We start from the raw sequence: 18048 nt of genomic DNA, 5'->3' as shown, positions 1-18048 counted from the left end.
AAAAAAAAAAAAAGAAGCGTGACCCTTATTGATACTGGCTTTTCCCCCCCTCTTGAGTAATAAAAACAAAATCAAAGCATCTTCTCTGTGTGCAGTAACTTAATCAGATCGGTTGAAGTAAGTAGCAGAAATCACTGGAAAGGTCAAGTAGACAGTAGTTAGGAGCAGACTGTGGCCAGTCTGTGTGGGTTTGAGTCTTGGTTACTCATTGGCTACTTGGTTACTCCCCCCTGATGGGAACCGGCTTGCTTTGGGAATTTTCCAGATTCTTCCCATGTACAGTGCAAGCCCTCCGCCCACCCGCCCAGAGAGGGGGCTGCTACTGTTGTTCACTCTCCGCAGACAGGGAAACTGAAGCCTAGGGATTTAAGCGAAACATTCCAAGGTTGCTGAAAGAGTTGAGGTCAAACCAAGATGGGACCTGACTTGCTCTCCAAGGTACACCCTGTTTGCGTCCTCCAAGATACGCCCTGCTTATGTGACGCTTACTTAAGAAAAGCATAAAGAGGACCCACGTTATCGTTCGTGACACGAGTGAGTGGGGCAGTCTGTGGGGCGGTCTGTGGGGCGGTCTGTGGGGCGGTCTGTGGCATCTTCTGGAGCGTTCATTTGTCTCCTTACTCTGCAAACATTTACTCAGCACCTGTGGGGCGTGAGCTCTGGCCTGGGGTCTGGGGGAGCGGGCTGGGGGTGGGGACAAGGACGGGAATGATCCCTGCTGTGGTTCCCCCTGGTGGGACCTGCGACACACGAGCTTCAAAGCAGAACATTTAAGGCTTCTTTAGGCTTAAAGACTCCTCACGGGAACAGTTTCCTCTTCTAAGAGAAGGTTTCACTCCAGATCCCTAAGTCCGGAAGCTAAGACCATAGAGAGAGAATCCCTCATGCTTTAGCTGTGGGCCATGGAACGGACTTTTAGCTTCTCGAAGCTCTAGAACTTCTGTTCAGTTCCCTCCTCCGGGCGGGAAAACCAGCTCAGCTGATCGCCTGAGAAATGCTGCCTACTTTCCTCCTAGGTAAGGGCTGGCCATGCCTGTCATATTTCCCACAAAGCTCGATCTCCCCTTCAGCCTGCATGCTTCATTTAAAAATATTCTGTTTGGCGTTTATTATTACCAAGGCTAACATTTCATAAAGCATCAGAAGGATCTTGGATCATCAGTTTGTGGAAATGTTGGGACTAAGCTCTCAGAGAAAACTCGTCTTTTAAAATTCCTAAAAATTTTAAAATTCATAAATTTGCAAATCCAACGAACATGAGAGGTGACTCGGGAATTCTCAGGTTAATATAATGACGTTTTGATTTGACAGCAAGGGTGGAGCTGGTCCCTAGACACGGATTGGCTGAGTTGCCCCTCGTGGCCCCATTGGCCTAAGTCCGATGCGGAGGCACTTCCTTTAGCGGATTCTCTGTGGTCCTGCAGAGCCGAACAGTAGGTTCTGGAAAGTAAGTGTGCAGAGGAAGACCCCGAGTCTCCAGGGTGACGCCGTCCCCGTCAGATTCCACTCTCTTTCTCTTTCCCCAATTTCCTTCCTAATCGCACCCGAATGCACTCTTCCTCCTGCCCAGACACACTCGGTCTGCTGCTGCTTCATTCAATAACAGGAGGACAGGTTTTATTTTCTGTGTTGATTTAGGCTGAGCACGTATTCTCTCCCAGGGGATATTAAGGAGGCCACAACAGAAAGTGTCCTGTGGTCGTATGTTTTAGAGACCCTAGGTCGATTATAGCTAGACAGGTTTCTGGGCTGAAGAACGTCCCTGAGCCTTAATGTATGGGTGGGTGTTGTCAATCTCTAAGAGGAGGGCCCTAAACACCGTATTTCAAAGCCAGACAGTTTCCCAGAGTCAGAGGGCTGCCCTGATACGCTCCTAGGGGCCCCGGCCGCGTTGCTGTCCGTACAATCTGTGCTCCCTTGGAGGCTCTGCTCATTTCTCCTTTATTTCTCAGCTTATTTGGGTTTGTGTTTTATGTTACCCATACAACGTGGACTTGTGTCCAAAAGTGAAAGATCTGTCCAGCCCCCTCCTCCAGTTCGTTCCCAGAACGCATAGGTCAGTTCTGCTGCAATGTGACCTGCACAGCCCCAGAAATTACTCTGCAATGCAAAAATCGTGCAGTAAAAGCTGAGGCTTGTATGAAAAGGGGGTTAGAGAAATAACACCCCCTAACTTCATCAGCGACATAGCAAAACAGGTATCAGCATCTAATAAACACAGTGGCTCCGTCGTGCACACATTAGGTAGTGAGCCAAAACCCGCATACCTTGATAAATACGGCACCTGAGAAGCTCTGGGTTTTACTGGCAGACCTAAGGTCAGAAAGATTGCAGCTGGTGAGTTCTTGGGGAGAGGTGGAAGGAGCGTTCCTGGAAGGTGAAGGAACTCCCCGAGGTGTGGAGGGCATAGCTCACCGCCCACGTGGAGAACCGAAGTCACTGGTGGGTGGTCAGGGGGTTCCTGCGTGTGCTCCTGTGTGTGCCTGTGCCCACGTCCCATATTCCTACGGTGCTCGGTTAAGTGGGGCCAGAGTTCTGCATTCACTTAGGGGTTCTTATGGACAACATTGTGAATAAATGCAAAATTCTCACTAGGCTCAGGTTGTTTCCTAATCTGTTACACACGCTGGGGCAAGATGTGCTCTAAAAGCAGGCCTTACCTAGCAGAACTGGCCGGAGGGTTAATATCTTAAATCATGTCCTAACAGGTGTTAACCAAGGGACACACCCACACACATACATGAGCATTGTTTTTCTTTAAAGGGGGTTATACCACACTTCCTGTGTGCCTTTGCTCTATTTTATTTGCTTACTTATGTAGCATGGCATCTTTCTTTGCCAGTAGATGTCCCATCTCATCTGTCCTGCACGGGGTAGGTCTCCAGTGCACAGACAAGTCACCATTCACTCAACTGCTCCCATGGACGGTCACTTGGATTTTTGGCATTTCTTTCTTTTCCCGTAAGTTGTGGTGAAGACTGTTCTGTCTTCAGTAGAAGTCTTCCCTGAAGACTGTCCCCAGCTTTGCTCAGGATGTGCAAAGTTGGAAAGAACATTACTCCCAACCCTACAACCTCATAAAAGTGGATTGCTGAACAGTATCCAAATCCCCAGGTTTCTTGAATTCAGTCGAGACCTGAAGTCCTGGGTAACCAGCTGACTGTATCCGTGGGAGGACAGGAGTATCTCGGGAGACCTGGGGTGGGAACACTTGCTTGCCTTGGCCAGATGCTATGGGACACTATGTAAGCCCATTAGAAGAAATAAAATCAATGGAAATTTCTAATGAATTGTTAAACCCCAGTGTGGATCCTCTTCTCTATCTCTGCCATGGACCAGAAGCCTTCAGCCACTGGAGAAAAAAATGGGAAAACTTACCACCCCTGAAACACCAGTGAAGACCAGTGCATCTCGGGGAGGCTGGAGGGTTAAGGAGACCCCCTTCCCCTGAGGGAGGGGCTGGCTGAGACCATGAGGGGTTTCCTTCCCCTAGGAGTGGGACAGATCATGGAGAAGCCCTCTCCCAAGACCTAGTGACATGGTGCTTCCCTCAGACTTAGGCTGAAGGAGAACAGCAGAAACAGTACTTGCTGTGTCCCGCTGTCACCATCCTGCCCGGCAGTGTGTAATGAGCAGAGCCGTCTATGCTGGGAGAGGGAAAAGCAGGGCAACCTGGGGGCGCCAGGACAAACAGAAGACATCGGCATAACTCCAGAGATCCCTCTGACTCCAGCCCCGAGCACAGACACATGGCAGCACCAGAGGACCCTGGAGCCTGTGCTGGACCCAGGGTAACCACAGCAATAAGAACTACCCCCTCCCTGCCCCTTACACAGCTAAATCCCTAACTAGAGGATTTCCCTATGGGATGTTCCTAAAATAACGGTGTTGCTATGATCCTTTTTTTTTTTTTTTAAAGAGAATTTTTTTTTTTTTTTTTGAAGCCCTTTGAAGTACTATGGTTTTTAAGAACCTTGCTTTGAGACAAGTTGACTTCAAGTCTTTTAAAGCAATCTTGATTTGGGGGAATAGGGGAGATGACCCAGCTCTAGGAGCTAGCATTGTGTTATTTAATGCTACTGATAGGGCACTTGCTGTGTCCAGTGCCCTTCGGGGAGGAGGGCTGTCAGATGATTAGCTGTGAGAAGATTTGGTCTGTAAATTGAATCACTTAAACTTCACCACATGACCTCACCATGAAAAACTTTTCCTTTTAGAAGTAAAGCATATTCTTGGGATGCCTGGATGGCTCAGTGGGTTAAGCCTCTGCTTTTGGCTCAGGTCATGATCTCAGGATCATGGGATAGAGCCCTGAATCAGGCTCTCTGCTCAGCTGGGAGCCTGCTTCACCCCCTCTCTCGGTGCCTGCCTCTCTGTCTACTTGTGATCTCTGTGAAATAAATAAATAAAATCTTTAAAATGTAAAAGTTATAAAAAAAGTAAACTATATTCTTTTGATAAAATAATTACTCTTTTGGGGAAAGTCACCAATTTATAACATTTAGAATTTCAAGAGGTTATTATGGACAGAATATGTATGTCCCCCATGAATTCATGTGCTGAGGTTCTCACCCCAGGTGTGATGGTGTTAGCAGGTGGGGCGTTGGAGGGGATTGGGTCATGAGGGTGCGGTCCTCAGGAACGGGATTAGAGACAGGAGAAGGTTTGCCTCTGGTCTCTGCTCTCTGCCACATGAGGACAGGACCAGAAGGTGGCTGTCTGCAACTCCAGAAAAGTGTTCTCACCAGCTCCCAATCATGCTGACGCCCTGATCTCGGACATTCCGCCCCCAGTACTGCAACAACTAAATTTCTGTCACTGAAGCTACATGGGTGTGCCACTTTGTTGTTGTTGTTTAAAGATTTTATTTATTTATTTGACAGACAGAGACAGCAGGAGAGGGAATTCAAGCAGGGGGAGTGGGAAAGGGAGAAGCAGGCTTCCCACTGAGCAGGGAGCCCAATTTGGGGCTTGATCCCAGGGGATCATAACCAGAGCCCAAGGCAGATGCTTAATCACTGAGCCACCCAGGCGCCCCTGTGTGGTGCTTTGTTATAGCAATGAGACAGAGGTGGGATCCTGACACAAAAGTTGTATCAACGTCACTTACTCTAGGTACTGTACAGGTGATGATTTTCTTTCCTGAATTTCTTTAAGAATTTAATTTTAGGGGCACCTGGGTGGCTCAGTGGGTTAAGGCCTCTGCCTTTGGCTCTGATTATGATCCCAGGGTCTTGGGATCGAGCCCTGCATCAGGCTCTCTGCTTGGCAGGGAGCCTGCTTCCCTTCCTCTCTCTCTGCCTGCCTCTCTGCCTACTTGTGATCTCTGTCTGTCAAATAAATAAATAAAATCTTAAAAAACCCAGAATTTAATTTTAACTTAATTTAACTTTGATTATTGGAGTAGTGTGCCATACGATGTTATGTTAGTTTCTGGTGTAGGACATTGTGATTCAACAGTTCTATATGCCACTTAATGCTCTCCACGATAGCAGTGGTGATTTTATTACCTGAGTAATCTTTCTGAAAAGACATTGGCTCTTTTCTCCATTGTTGAAAGGGCTGTCGTCCCTTTTACCACACTGAGAAGCAAAAGCCTGGTGAGGGCAGGCAGGAACACTAGGGTCGGGTTTCCCTGCTGTCCCAGCGAGAGAATTTTCCTATGAGGCTGACAAGGTTTGGGAAGCTTTGATCCTGTTGGATTAGGAACAACCCATGTAGTCAGAGGACAAACAGAATAAGACAACGCCTTTGAACGGAGCGCCAGGACATCTGTTTCCAGTGCCTCTTGAAATGTGGCAAAGGGAACAGATCAGCAAGGTGAGTGTAATTAGCTGGGTCATGGGCTTGACTCCTGAGAGGTGTCTTCTGCTGTGAGAATCCCCATCCCCGTTTCCTGCCCCCCTTCCCACTTGGTAAATGAAGCTCATCCATGCTGACTCGTGAGCCTACATCCTCACATCTGCTGCCGCCTGCCCAGTGGAAGGGAAGTGAGGACTCTGAGCACAAGCCTGTGTGGGACACCCTCTGTAAACTTGCATAAAAGGGGCAATTTTTCTTACACTCGAGAAGTTGGAGGACAAATAAAATCACAGCCTCTGCAGACTCCTGGGGGTTTGGTGGAGGGTTTTGTTGTCTGAAAAAGGCTCATGGCAGGAAAAGTCTCTGTGGGGTCGTTTTGTTGCCCTCCTGCCCCCATTAGGATTATGTTCCAAGTCATTAGCCACAAGTTGCTGCTTTGTTATTAGGGGGGTGAGGGAGCACCTTCCAACTGTTCTTGACAGGAACCATATTTGTTGTATCTTGTGTGTTTTTTTTTTTTAAATGCACGCAACCAGTCCATGTCTTCTGATTAGAAAATTAATCCATTTACGTTTAAAGTAATCATTTATAGGTAAGGCCTTCCCATTGCCATTTTTTCATTGTTTCCTGATTGTTTTGTAGTCCTCTATTCTTTTCTTTCTCTCTTGCTATCTACCTTTGTGATTTTTTTTTTAAGATTTTATTTATTTATTTGACAGAGAGAAATCACAAGTAGATGGAGAGGCAGGCAGAGAGAGAGGGGGGGGGGGGGGGCAGGCTCCCTGCCGAGCAGAGAGCCCGATGCGGGACTTGATCCCAGGACCCTGAGATCATGACCTGAGCCAAAGGCAGCGGCTTAACCCACTGAGCCACCCAGGCGCCCCTCTACCTTTGTGATTTGATGATGATTTTTTTTTTTTTTTTGGTAATGTTATGCTGGGATCCCTTTTTCTTTAACTTTGGTGTCTGCTAATTTTGTAATTACCTTGAGGCTTGTGCAGAACATCAAATAGTTTTGACAGGTACAGAGATCAGAAGATGAGCTCATCCTTATGTGCTAGAGTTGAAGTACCTAAGGGTCGGGCAGCTGGAGATCTCATCTGAAGCTTCAGAGTGGGAACTGTGCTACACTGATGGCCTCATATTGTAATCCTGGCCTTTGGAATAACTGACTATTTGATCCTTTAAAGGAAAAACTTAAGTTTGTAGACTTAGAGAATCCAGAATCATAGTAGGGACAGCCACTAATTGTGAAAACAGATTTCCAGCATGAAAATGATTTTTCTTACAGCTGGAGAAATACAAGAGTGTCCTTGACCTCATGACCTTTCAGAATTGGTGTTGGCTTTAGCACTCTTGACCTGCTTTGCCTTCCAGTTTGTTCTCTGTGGTCCCTTGGTCCTGGCCATTTGTGTAATTCTGAGCAATCCTGGTTTCTAGCTTCCATATTGTTCCATTTACTCTGTGTGTCTAACAAACTACCCCCAAGCATAACTTAAAAAGACCCTGAATGTATATTTTTATCATGGATCTGCAAAGCATGTAGGACTGTCTCCTCCATTCAGTACCAGCTGAGGGGGTGCTGAAGACTAGGGGCTGGCATCTTCAGTCAGTCCATCAGTCAGTCAATCCGTCACCTGTCTGGTGCTCGATGTTGGATTTCGGCTGAAGTTCTAAGTTGGATGTAGTACTCCCCATGGGGCCACTCCACGTGGTCTGGACTTCCCAAAAATATGGCGGCTGGGAGAGAGAGAGAGTAAGAGATAGAGAGAAGGAGGGAGGGAGATAGGATTGTCCTCTGACCTAGCCCTGGAAGGCCCACAGCTTGACTTCCCCTGGATTCTATTCACTGGGAGGTCACAGAATCCCTTGAAGTTTCAGTGTGAATCAATTTCCCTTCTCGAAGGGAGCGGTGAGATTTGGGAAGCGCGTGTGAGATGGCAGTGTTGCTGCTGGCGGTGTTGGAGGCTCCCTTCTGCCCCGGGTGTCCTGGTGGTCCTCCCCGTTCCCTCAACCTGCTCCCCACCCTCCATCTTGCCCCTCCTGGCTCTGACTGTGCTCCCTCTTTTCCATGCTTTGCCTACGGTGGCTGAGACTCAGGATGGCTGGGGCGTAAGTTATCTTTCTCCCATTCTCGTGTCCCTACAAACGAAGTGATCAAAGGTGACAACATCAACTTGACAGTCACTGGCAGAGGATGCCAAAGCCAAGAAAAATGTCTGTGAAGTCTGGGCCTTCCAAATTTTCTTCTCTTGTCAGCAAAAACAGTTAGATTTAGGGATCTGTAGTTAGCGGTGAGATTTAAGATGTTTACTCACACAAATCAAAAACCACAGGTCTTCTTGGGTTAACCAGGACAAATTTATGATGGAGAAATTATGTTTAAAAAAAAAAAAGAGAGGGAGAGACTGTGCGACGAGTTAAGATTTCTCCACTGGCCGGGCAATTTTTCCTTCAGAAATTTTGAATTTCTTATCAAGGTGAAAGGTGCTGTGGGTGACCTTGTTTATGGCTGAGAAAGTAATAAATTTGCAGAGTGAAGCTCTTCCCTGGAAGTTAGTCTGTCCCTGACTCTTGCCGCAGAGCTGCTTTGATTTATCCAGAAGCCAAACTCGGCAGACATGCGGGATGATTAAACTGGGGAGAGGCGGATCCATTAAACTGGGATCCAGGGTGATCCTGACGGGGTGGGGCTGTGGGACGGGGCAGGCTTCCTCCAGCAGGGCCCCGTGACCGTGGCCAGGTGTTCCGAGAAAATTTATAGCACGAATGGAAGAACCAGGAAGAGCCATGGAAATGGACAAAATAAATTTCCATCTTGAAACCAGTCAAGGCCAGCGTCTGAAGGATGCTCATGGAAAAATGACTGTCTTGCCAACAACTTTTTAAGCCATTTGCAAAACAAGTTTTAAAGCACATGATACATTTGTATAAAAACCCGATCAGGCACTCGCCATGGAAGCTCAGAGCAAAGACAGCCCTTGTAGAAGGAAGGGTAGGTCGGCCCATTGCTCACTTGGCACGCTTTGTTGGGCACCATTTACATTACTAGGCAGTGTGCTGGGCCTGTGAAAACAGAGTCTAAAAGGTACTTTTGCCCCTGTGAAGTTCATAGTCTTGTAGGGTAGTGTGGCCTGCGGAATAAGGCCCTCCCCCCCAAATATCCTGATCCTGTATGTGTCACCTTATCCTGCAGAAGAGAATTTGCAGGTGTGACTAAGTTAAGGATGTCGAGCTGTGGAGGTTACCCTGGTTGTGTGGATGGGCTGTCACTGTGATCAGTGTTTGTACAAGAGGCAGGCGGCAGGACATGTGGCGGGAGAAGACAACGGCCCCAAGGAGCCCTGGAGCCAGCCGGTACTGCTGCCGGCTCTGCTGGCGGAGGGAGAAGAGCCCACGAGCGCAGAAGCACAGGTCTGGAAGCCGGGAAAGAGCGTGGCCTTGCCAGCACTTTGGTCGGGTCCAGTGAAACTCACTTTACATTTCTGACAGCCAGAACCATAAGGGGATAAATTTGTGTGGTTTCAAGCCACCAAGTTTGTGATAATTTGTTAGAGAAGCAGCAGGAAACTCATACAGAGAGTTAGAATATCTATTTACGCGGTGTCACTTTAAGGAATACCCTGCTGCTTTTCAGATAATGTTTATGATCTAACTGATGATAAATAAGCCATTTCCACTGCTTATGGCTTTGGCTTTAATTAACAATCGGGAGCCACATTCAGCTGCCTGGGGCTGGCGGGGGCTGGGGTGTGGATAGCGACTGCAGATGGCAGCCTGCCCTCTGTGCTCCTTAGAAGATTTTAGTAAAGCACTGAGGAGGGCGGGTGGTAGGAGGCTCGTCAGGACAGGTCCCCATTCTGGGGCATGTGTGACAGGTCCCCATTCTGGGGGGATGTGTGACAGGTCCCCATTCTGGGGCATGTATGACAGGTCCCCATTCTGCGGCATGTGTGACAGGTCCCCATTCTGGGAGACGTATGATGCTGAGAGATCGGTTTTTAAAGAAACAGATTAGGGGTGCCTGGGTGGCTCAGTGGGGTAAGCCTCTGCCTTCAGCTCAAGTCATGATCCCAGGGTCACGGGATCGAGCCCCACATCGGGTTCTCTGCTCAGCGGGGAACCTGCTTCCTGCCTCTCTCTCTGCCTGCCTCTCTGCCTACTTGTGATCTCTGTCTCTCAAACAAATAAATAAAATCTTAAAAAAAAATTAAAAAAACAGGTTAGAACTTAGGTATGCAAGCAGATTTTGTCCCTGTCAAATGTCCTTTGGGGATATTGTATGGTAACCCCAACCCTATTGCCATTGCTTAGAAACGAGTTACATCGTCCCCTTAGATTAAGTCTCCTCAGTGAGGGCCACTCGATCAGCTAACGGTGAGTCTGGTTTTTGGCGGTAGGTAACTCCCAGCTGCCTCTGAAGTCCAGTGTTTAGTTGAGGTACGGAGCTGTTGTTACCATTTGGATTAAAATTTGGGTAAAGACAAGCTAATTCATGGAAGCAAACAGACCCCACGTGGGGCGTGACTCTGAGTTTCGCTTGTGTGTGTGTCTGTGTGTGTGTGGCGCGTTTCACGGAATTTAGGCCGCCACACGCTGCGCGAAGCCTGGCACCTTGTGCCTCCATAAGAAAGAAAGTAACCTGCCCATTAAACAGTAACACAATTCTTTTCTCGAGTTTTTACCTTGTGGTTATTTATTGAAAGAGATATTTTAGCCTATTGTGACAGGTGTTTTTTGTTTTTTTTTTAGCTTATCACTCTGTGCCTGTCTGATAAAGAAAATCTAGGTACAATGGAGGGACAGTCCCCAAACGTCTTCTTACGCAGAGGCTGACCCTTGCATCCTTTGGACTCGCAGTGCCTCATTTCCAGGCTGGGCAACACAGTGTGTCCTGTGGGCTGTGATGGCACTTTCTAGAAAAAAGTGCACCGCCACATCCCGTGGGCTTTCCTTGACGTCTCTTGCCATACCTTTCTGCGTGCCCAGTAATGCTTTGTGCTAATGTAGAATCATAACGTCACGGACAGGCTTCTGTTGAAGAGCCGTTTCCAGTTTACGGAACAGTTGGGCAGAAGGTGCAGAGTTCCCGTGAGCTCCGCATGTGATTTTTCTGCAGACATTTAAGCCACAAGAGGAGGATGGACGACCCACTCGGAGGAAGGGAGATCGGGCGGGCTGTCGAGATGGGCTCTGCATGCGGACGGGCAGTGGCCCCTGCCTCGTGAGCTGCGCCCGGGTGAGGGCAGGATCATAAGAAATCTCAGCTTCGGAGAGGTTAGCACGTGACAAAGTGTGCCTGCTAGGACTGCTAGACTGTACTGCCTCTTAAGCTTGTGCACTTTTAAATTCATGTGTAGCATCTCTGGGAGCCCCTTCTTACAGCTACTGTTATTTACTATGTGACGAATAAATGACAGCTTAGAAGGGAACGGGATTTGTTCAAGGTCGAGCATGCAGAAGGACATTGACCTGAGGCCCAGAGTCAGCAGCACAATCACTCTGATTTTGTTTTTCTTCTCATGGAGACAAGATGCATTGCAGCATTCCTGTGCACGACAGTTTGAGAAACAGGAACCTGTGCACACACATGTAATGTGGAAAGACAGATGCCCCTTCCCTTGATGTGGGTTCTTGCGTGGCTCTCTGGATGGCTACTGAGAAACCTTTAGGCAGGTAAAAGTTCAGTGGGATAGAAAGGCTCTTTATATGCTCAGTTTAGCATTTTCGTAATTGACTTTTCAGACAATGGAGGACAGTTTTGTTTCCTTCCTTTACTCTTCTACTTGCTAATTTATCCTCCAATGTTATCCCCAGTAGGAAGGAACCCGATTTTTTTTTAAAGGTCTTTAAAACACTTTCATTTAAAAACCTAATTTGCAAGGACTATTGATTTAATTAGCCTGAGGTCATTTGTGGGATTACCAATGTCTCTGTGCTCTCTCCAGGAAGTAGGCAAGTGGGGATTATGGCGGAAGGAGGCTTTAGTAGGTTAGCTCCTGGGAACAGTTCAGCTAAGGTTCCCTGGTGTTGTCTGCCCAGCCCTTCTGTCTGTATTCAGCTACGATGGGCCTCGATTTGCCTGACTCCGACGGAGGGCAGAGACATTATTGGCAAGCATGGGTGTATATGACGTTCAGAGGAGGTGATATAGGATAGTGTTGGGCCAGAGATGATATAGGATAGTGTTGGGCCAGGGTGCTGATGATTTTTGGCTTCCATAGCTAAAATGGAGAAGTCACGAAGGTATGAGTTTCATGGTGGCATATGCCTTGGCGAGGTTCTCTGTGATCCTCTGTGTAACATGATTGGTTTTGCTGATCTGGCTCCCTCTTTTTTTTTTTTTTTTTAAAGATTTTATTTATTTATTTGACAGACAGAAATCACAAGTAGGCAAAGAGGCAGGCAGAGAGAGAGAGGGGGAAGCAGGCTCCCCACTGAGCAGAGAGCCCGATGTGGGGCTCGATCCCAGGACCCTGAGATCATGACTCGAGCTGAAGGCAGAGGCTTTAAACCACTGAGCCACCCAGGTGCCCTGGCTCCCTCATTTTTAAGCACTAATTAAAAACCAAAACTGAAATCTTGTCTCTTATTCGCTAAACTCTGTAGCACTGGATGGTTTGGTTTCTTCCAGCTTCATTCATGTGTGATTTCAGCTCTGCTTTGGATTCTGTGACACCATTCTTGGCTGGATCTTACCCTGGCCTCTCTATTTTCATCAGGTTTCTTTTCTTCTTTTCCTTAGTGAGGATCCGTAAGTCCTTTCTTCTCACTGATCCCTTCTCTGGGTGCTCATGTCCTTTTCCATGACTCGGCCTAACATCTTATGTTGATATCACACACACATGCACACACGTCCATATGTACAGAGAGAGAGAGACAGAGAGAGAGAAAGAGAAATAAACCCAGGCTTAGCCATTTCCTCATCTCCTGCATATATAATCTGTCTTGAATATTACAGAAACTCGACCTGTCTGGAACTGAGCTGATTGTCTCCCCCTACAAACAGTAGGCTCAATGGTACAATGAGAAGCATTCAAAGTTACAAAAATACTGGAGAAGTATTGTTTAATGGATCTGTACTAGTACAGAGGGATGTCCCCAAAGATATATAGTAGGGTTCTTCCTCTCTCTTGTCTTTTATTGGTAATTTGGGTATTATAGATATTGATGACTGGTTGACCTAATATTTTGGGTGGTATGAAATTTCTCAGGGGCAGTGACTATGGGATATGCCAGAATCAAGACCCCAACTGATGTCAATTGGCTTTAACAATTGCCCAGTTCTAAAAAATAAAGTTTAATGGGGACAGATATAAAGTTTTGTTTCTGTGTCCAAAAAATCCAGCTGTACAAGTAGAGAATAGGAGACATATGACTGAACCAATATCAGATGTGAAAAATACACGGTTTTTGTGTTTTGTTGGCTATAACTTCAACAGGAGTTAGCAGAGTGATGTGTCTGCCTTTAGAGCTAATCTGTTCTGGGGTTGCCTCCCATCTATCACTTAAAAAGAAAATCGACACAATGGGCTATTATTAAGAAGAAGGTTTTTGACAACACATCCCATGAGGCCTTGGGCAAAAGAACAGAACCCACTGAGCTTCTCAAAGAGACTTTCCTGAACCAACATGAATGGTCTAAGTAGTACCTTGTATGGACCATCATGTGTCTGGGAATAGGGTGGGGAAGCATCCGGGGCCCAGGAGGGAGGTGTGATGGGAAGGGCTCACTGCTTAGCCCCTCATGGTTTGGCAGAGGCTTTTTTTAGTTAAGCAGCTGGTTGACCCCCCACCAGGATCTCTTGCCATTACCTTGGAGGACCATATTGACTAAAATATAATTGACTCTTATAACTGATTATATATCATAGGTCCCCAAAGGGAGGAAACCCCAAGGTGTGGGCTTGGACAGGGGAAGGAAGGTGAGGAACTCTCTGTGGAGTCAAAGCGCTGGGAGGGGCTGAAAATCACTTTTTTGGTTAGGGAACAGATCCATAATTTCTCTGGCATCATCTCTGATTGCATTTCTTTCTTTCTTTCTTTCTTTTTTTTTTTTTAAAAGATTTTATTTATTTATTTGACAGAGAGAGATCACAAGTAGGCAGGGAGGCAGGCAGAGAGAGAGAGAGGAGGAAGCAGGCTCCCTGCTGAGCAGAGAGCCCGATACGGGACTCGATCCCAGGACCCTGAGATCATGACCTGAGCCGAAGGCAGCGGCTTAACCCACTGAGCCACCCAGGTGCCCCTCTGATTGCATTTCTTTTCCATTCCCAGAACCATCTAGAGTAGACGGGTATAAAAGAAATAACTAATGGCTGTAAAACTAGCACTGCCACTTGATGTTTATAACAAGACCTCAGGTAGACAGGCTGTCGTCGAGGAAACCCAGGAGCGTGGTTAAGAAATCCATCCAAGGCTACTAGTTGGTGGCCAGTGTGGGTCTTTTAACCCTCAACCCCAGGAGGGGAGCCTGTTTCTGTCTGTGAGGTGGAGAGGGCTGAGGCTGGTGGGACAGGAGAGCATAACCATCAGCTGCGTCCCTCCGTCATGAAGTTCCATTCCGAGGAGTTGTTGCTCTCTAACTAGGTTGATTGATTGCTTGACCCGGCAGTTTTCTGGATGGAAATGGCAGGACTATGCAGTCCGAGGCCTCGTCTGGGCCCTGGGGGTGGCGTTGGCCACTCTGGCTCTTCCCGATCGCGGAGCAGTGGATGGAGTCTTTGCCTTGAGCTTGCTGCAGCTGGAACAAGGGACTTGGTTTTCTGAAGCTTGGCGTCGGGAAGTGTCGGAATCTCCTGGTAAGTTTCCATTGCCAAGTACCACTGGAGGGTGGTGTAACCCACAGGTGTTAATCCTCCTACAGCTCTGGAGGCCGAAGTCTGCGATCAAGGTGTTGGCAGGGCCATGCTCTCTCGAAGACCTTCCTGCTCTCTCGGCTTCTGGGGTGCTGATATGTTTTTGGAGTTGTGTTGCTGAGGTCTGGGGCTCTCAGCCAAGGCCTAGAAAGGGCTGCTCCCTGATGCCACTGGGATTGTGAGGAGGAACTGATTAGATACCTTGGGACTGGGAGCAGTAAAGATAAGGGAAGTTCCAAAGGACTTTCCTATGCAGGCCTATCCAAGGCCTGCTGTTGTCACGAAGGTGGTTTTTCCCTTTAGTAAAGGATTAATGTGAAGACCCTTGGGAGCTTCCTGAAGGAATTTACACTCTGCCCACTTCAAGTGTTTGTCAGTGTGCTGCAGGTGATACGGATGGTTCATTTTATCGACATTGCCTTTTGCCTTGGCTCTCCACATCAGTGCCTTCGACCCCTGGCCTTCCTCGGCTGACAGCTGCTCACCCCTGTCTCTGCTCTGACATTTCACGGCCTTCTCCCTGTCTCCAAATCTCTTTCCTTAGGAGGTCAGCAATCATCGGATGAAGGGCCAACCCTAGTCTAGAGTGCCCTTGCTGACATCTGGGAAGCCCCTTGGCCACGCAAGGGAACATACTGGAAGGTGCGGGGGATGAGCACGTCCCGCCCAGAGCAAGTCTCTGGGCCGGACACTGATCTGCTCCTGCTCATCCAGCGTCAGAGTAGAGAACCAAGTGAGCGCAACAACACGGCACCCATCATGGTGCCTTTCCCTTAACCGACACTGGATGTGTATTTTTGAGTCAGGATAGAGTGTACGTAGGTCTGTTGCTCTCAAGGTCCCCTCAGGAGGAGGCAAGAGCACCACCAAGTGTGTGGTGGGAACATGTTGACCTTCCTGCCTCCGAGAGAGCGGAGTCTACCCCATGCGCCGTGAGGTGGGAGCTGAGGGCCCCGAGGGAACAGTGATGGGGGCTTTGGGGGAAACCCAAGTCCAGGTGTGCAGCAGAGGGACGAGGGCCAGGCAGCAACGCAGAGCGAGCGAGGTGGGAGCCCGCGAAGGGCGGATTCTGCAGCGGGAGTAGCGGCGCGGCGGGAAGAGTAACGCACCGCGGGCTCTGGGAGCCAAATGGAGCGTTTCCGAGGGGAGAGGGCTTGGGGGGGTGAGCCCAGGGCGGGGTATTCAGGAGGACGCGCGTTGCGTGGAGCACTGGGTGTTCGCCATACCCAAACCCTGACCCATGGAACACGACACCGAAAACTAATGATGTGCTGTATAGTGACTGACGTAATAAAAACAATTATAAAAAATAGTAAAGCCCCGTATAAACAGTCCTGCTGTGCAGCACCATGTTAACGGCTGTAGTCGTGCTGAACTCTGACAGGAGCCTTGAGAGGTGGGAATGCGTAACGTCCTCATCGTATGGAAGAGGAAACTGAGGGGTAGACAGCGCAGAAATAACTTGCCAAAGACTGGGAGCAGCAGGGGGCAGAGTCAGGATGGGAACGGAGGTCAGTTCAGCTCCTGAGTCCAGAAGATCAACGCGTGTTCACAAGCTTCAGTCCCGGTTGGTGTGTCCCGAGTCTGTGTGTGTGTGTGTGTGTGGTACCTGACACTTTTCCCAGGGGGTGTCCCCAGCAAGCAGGCCTTAGGGGACTGGATCTAACTCACAGGTTTTATTTGCACTAAATTCCAAACCACCAAGCTGACTGCACTCAGATCATTGAGAATCATTTGGTGGGCATCACAACTATCGGTTCTTTTATTGTTATTTTTTATTGTCGTTTTCCATCAGCGAAACACCTCCTGCAGTGTCTTTTTCTTCTGGTTTTACCAAGATGTAATTGACATACGTATGATTGATGACGGTATAGGGCATAATGACTTGGTATCTTTTAATTGTAAAACGAGGACCAACCACAGTGTTAACATTCATCTCCTGGAGTTACAAAAAACTTCTCTTTTTGTAGTGTGATTTGTGTCTCTTGTCAATCAGTGGCTTCTAAATTAAGTCCGGTTTTGGTCTGCCTCGTAACAATCGGTTCTTTTATAATTATTATCATTTGTCTTGTTGTTGTTATTTTCCACCGGCAAAACTTCTCTCAGACTGTTATTTGCAGCTCTGATCAGCCGATGGCTTCTAAATGAAGTCCCGTCCAGGCTGGATGTTATGAATTCTGGGGGAGCTGCCCATTGCATTTTGGAGAAAGCACCCAACTGGGGGTTAGGCCTGTATTAGCATTTTAATTGCCAGCTGATTGCTTTCCTGCTGCAGGACTCAGCCCACAAAGGTACATAGCAAGCAAGTTTCAATTAGTTCCTATCCTGTGATTTACTGGCCCCATAAAGTACATCTCCCTATAGCACTTGGAAAGCAATATCCTTAATGTACTGAAAGCCATACAGAACAAAGGAAAAAGAACTGCCTTTATCAAAGTATGGGCATCAGGGGTCTCGAGGAAAAATCCTATTTGAATGATTGTAAATTTTCTTGGTTGGGTTCTCACCAGAACAAAACAACCCAAGCTAAACACCGAGGCTCCTCCAAATTCCGGGCTGGGTATGAGCTCCCTGAAGCTGGCGTGCAGGTCCCACTGCTGCGTGTTGCCCCTCGACCTGCTTTGTCTTGAGGGGTGCTAGTTCCTCAAAATGACATTGTTAAGCTCGGCAAATGGATACACCAGGTTTCTAGTTACGCGGGTTCTTAGACCCAAGAGTTGGGAAAGGTTTGGGGGAAATTCCTAGGCCCCCTCTGCGCAGAGTGAATCAGGAGGCGTGGGGGAGACCCAGGACAGCCTTACATTGCTGGCTCCGTGGCACTCCACTTCCGATAGGTTACTTCCTTCTTCCCATGGGCCCCTGATTTCCCTTTTCTTAGGGTATTTACTGTAGAAAACTTGTAACTGTAAATTCTGTCTCTTCCCCTTGAGATTCAGTCTTCCTCCAGGCTCTGCCAGTTTAACAACCCAGGCATGTCATTCTCAAGGACTTGGGAGCCGTCCCTTAGAAATGTCATCACCAGGAAAGATAGGGGCCCTGTTTCCCAGGGTCGGTGGGGGGGCGGAAGGCTCCCTTCGGTGAGTGTCAATCAGCAAACACGCAGGGCCCGACCACACCCACCAGCCTGGCTTACTGTCCCCCAGTATTTTCTGGCAGCTCACCCCACGGCTAAACACTCTCCTGCTTTTTGTTCAGTGGAGCAAACTCTCTCCTCTATTGCAATTGCCTTGACTCATCCTGTGAGGGTTGCACAGACTTCTCATCCTGTGAGGGTTGCACAGACTTTTCATCCTGTGAGGGTTGCACAGACTTCTCATCCTGTGAGGGTTGCACAGACTTCTCATCCTGTGAGGGTTGCACAGACTTCTCATCCTGTGAGGGTTGCACA

At 48.1% G+C, this 18048-nt stretch overlaps 1 long non-coding RNA gene across 3 annotated transcripts in view; it reads left to right on the top strand.

Moving 5' to 3' along the window:
- Nucleotides 1–309: 309 nt before the first annotated feature.
- LOC132015539 (uncharacterized) overlaps nucleotides 310–18048 on the top strand; it is a 253741-nt gene continuing 236002 nt past the window's right edge. For all 3 annotated transcript variants that reach the window (XR_009403719.1, XR_009403717.1, XR_009403718.1), the window contains exon 1: nucleotides 310–534. This is a non-coding gene — a long non-coding RNA (uncharacterized LOC132015539). The remainder of the gene's footprint in view (nucleotides 535–18048) is intronic.

This window comes from Mustela nigripes, chromosome 4 (genome assembly GCF_022355385.1).
Source record: "Mustela nigripes isolate SB6536 chromosome 4, MUSNIG.SB6536, whole genome shotgun sequence".
Taxonomy (NCBI): domain Eukaryota; kingdom Metazoa; phylum Chordata; class Mammalia; order Carnivora; family Mustelidae; genus Mustela; species Mustela nigripes.
This window is presented reverse-complemented; position numbering and strand designations above follow the sequence as displayed.